At 28.7% G+C, this 3,060-nt stretch overlaps 1 non-coding gene across 1 annotated transcript; it reads right to left on the bottom strand.

Annotated features, from left to right (window-relative positions):
• Positions 1-1,390: 1,390 nt before the first annotated feature.
• Positions 1,391-1,462, bottom strand: Trnad-guc (transfer RNA aspartic acid (anticodon GUC)). The gene has a single exon. It is a non-coding gene; the product is annotated as a tRNA-Asp (tRNA).
• Between the last annotated feature and the right edge of the window lie 1,598 nt (positions 1,463-3,060).

Genomic DNA, 3,060 nt, shown 5'->3' with positions numbered 1-3,060 from the left:
ATATTCTATTTTGTTGTATAAACGTTAATAGTTTTCTATTCTAGATTTTTAACTAATTTGCACTTTTTATTCATGAAAAGTTAAATTCAAGAAAATGGACAAATTTTAAGCATCAAATAATAATAATACTCTTAGATATTATTAATATTTGTTTTTAGGCTCTAGAATATAGGTACCTTTAGATCTTCAACGGAAAAGTATGGTTAGCCCATTTTTATATTGACTCTACAGTCCTAGAATTAAAAAATCCTTCAGTAACGCTAAAAACGGTAACGCTCAGTATTTTCGAACAAACTTAACTTTTATATACCTAATAAGAATACTTGGCGCCCGTAGCCCATAATAATTTTTTTAACATTAGCATTTTCTTTTCTTAGTTTGAAACATGCTACCTAGGTAAAATTGTATCAATCTAATATTTCAAAAAGATCTGATTTCAACTCAATAAAAAATACAGCTGCTTTAAAAATCAGCATGAGGCTATAAAAGAAGAGTGTGGTTGGTAGGTAGGTACAGTTGTTATTTTACTTCAGCTATTTCAGTGAGTCGAAATCCATAAACCATAATTTATACTCTTTCCATTGTTTGTCTCTGTACAGTTTGGATATTATTTCGAACTGACCTATTTTTTTTTCAGGTAGGTGTTTCTATACATCCAAATTCGATTTATTCCAATTTGATCATTGATTTCGCACACGACAATTTATTATTTTCTTTTGTGACCCCTATGCCTACCTGGCGGCTATATCATGGTGACAAAGAAATCGAGTTCTTCATCATCTGCTTGCCGTTATTTTTTTTTTTTTTTTAATTTTAAATCACACACTACCAAAAGAAAAAGATTAAAAGAAAATGAAAAATTCATGAAGAAGAAATTTAAAGATACACAGAATCAAAATCCAAGATGCTAAGGCTAACCCATGTCTAACTGTTTATTGAGATTGAACAGAATAAACCAGAAATGTTTTGCAGATGTAGCAAGCTACAAAGATACAAAACAACTTTTTTTCGGTCATTTTTGGTTATTCAACCTTGACAAGGCCGTTGGCGGATGGACTTCTTTCTTCTCTTCTAGTTTTTTTTTTTTTTAATTCGAATTTCAATTCATCTTTCTTAACGCCTCCATGATTTCGGACTTCGTTCTCGTTTTCTCTTTTTTTTTTTCGTTTTATCTTTATGCTCCTACGCAAGGTTTTATTGTATTTATTGGTCACTATTGTGTACCTATTTCATTGGGATTTGAATACTGATTTGAATTTGTCAATGGATTTTTTTTGAAAATTTAATCTTAATTTTGCAAGTTAAATGCATTTATAATAATTTTTTTTTTAATGATTTAATTTAAATGAAACTTCTTAATAAAAAAAAAAAAAAAAATAAGAACACTGTCCTCCCCGACGGGGAATTGAACCCCGGTCTCCCGCGTGACAGGCGGGGATACTGACCACTATACTATCGAGGATATGAAAAAATGCTTGCACAATTTTTTTGTCCAACTGATACCTACCTAAGTTGTGATTGTTATATTTTGGTGTAAAAATTTTTATTATGGCTAAAATTAAAAGATCGAAAAATATGAATAATGAAAGTAATCTTATCGTAAAATAAGAACACTCAACGTTAATAATGCATTCTGTTTGAAGAGGACTTTTTTCATTGGTTAACTTTTAGACCACAACTTCAGTTGTTAATTTACCTCAAAGTTATGTTATAAGAACTGAAAATTCACACGGAATTGTACCTGTCATTTACTATTGTGTATTGTTTTCAGAACTTGAATCCAATAGCGAAACTATTCACATTTGCAAAATTTTATAGCAATTTTGGGCGTTTCTATATTTCAGATTTGAGCCTTTTATTACATCTACTGACATTAAATTTGATAAAGTGATTCACATTGGGCGCCAATTAATTTTATGAATTGTTAATTTAAATCAACAAGCTTATTTGTCAATATAGCATTCGCACTTTTATTTAAACTAAACACAAATTAGTTTCACCTTTCACAAATATATTTCACCTTTTAGCAAATATATTTCACCTTTTAGTAAATATAATTAAACTAAAAGCAAATCAATTAAACCCAAAAGCAAATATAATTAAACTAAAGCAAACTATTTAAACTTTTAGCAAATCTATTTAAACTAATAGCAAAGTGATTTAACCTTTTCTAGAAAAAGCTTTTGGTATCGAGCTATGAAGAAGGGATGAGGATTTTGAAGCTGTCCGTAGCACTAAAATCAACGAAACATCCCAAAAACCACAATAAGACCCTATAAACAAAATCCCAGTTTACGTAATTTTTTGTTGGGTGGGACATCCGCTATTTAAAAAATTGCGTTACTCTCAATATCTCGAAAACGACTTGTTGCACAGAAAATTTGCTGATTTTCTCGGTTTGAAAATACAATTATCTTTCTTACTCCTATATTTCATTTCCTCATGCGAGCTATACTTTCTGAGTTACATCGTCGTATAACCTGTGTTTTTAATGTTTTTTTTTCCGAAAAAGTTATGTTGGAAAAAATTAAAAGTTACTTACTCCAACTGTTATAGTATAGCTTATTAAAGAAAAAAAGACACTTACTTTAATCAAAACATACGCACGACAAGTTCTAAGTAAGATTAATATGGACCATAACTTTGTTGCAGTTATTGAAGTAAAATTGATAAAAGTAGATTGCCCTAGCAATGTTATTGACATTATTCTACTTATTCTAATGTCAGCAAACGGACTAACGTTTTTAAAAAAAATATAATCACTATCATTTTTCATTTTAAAGGTGAAATAAATTTGTGTTTTGGCTTAATAGATTTGCTAAAAGTTTAAATAGTTTGCTTTAGTTTAATTATATTTGCTTTTGGGTTTAATTGATTTGCTTTTAGTTTAATTATATTTACTAAAAGGTGAAATATATTTGCTAAAAGGTGAAATATATTTGTGAAAGGTGAAACTAATTTGTGTTTAGTTTAAATAAAAGTGCGAATGCTATATTTTGGAAATTCTCTTACACTTTTAAACTAAGGTTTAACAAAATTTAGTCAAAATAAGTGGAATAA

This window comes from Episyrphus balteatus, chromosome 1, assembly GCF_945859705.1.
Source record: "Episyrphus balteatus chromosome 1, idEpiBalt1.1, whole genome shotgun sequence".
Lineage (NCBI taxonomy): Eukaryota > Metazoa > Arthropoda > Insecta > Diptera > Syrphidae > Episyrphus > Episyrphus balteatus.
Note: the sequence above shows the minus strand (reverse complement) of the source record. Positions and strands in the feature narration are given on the sequence as shown.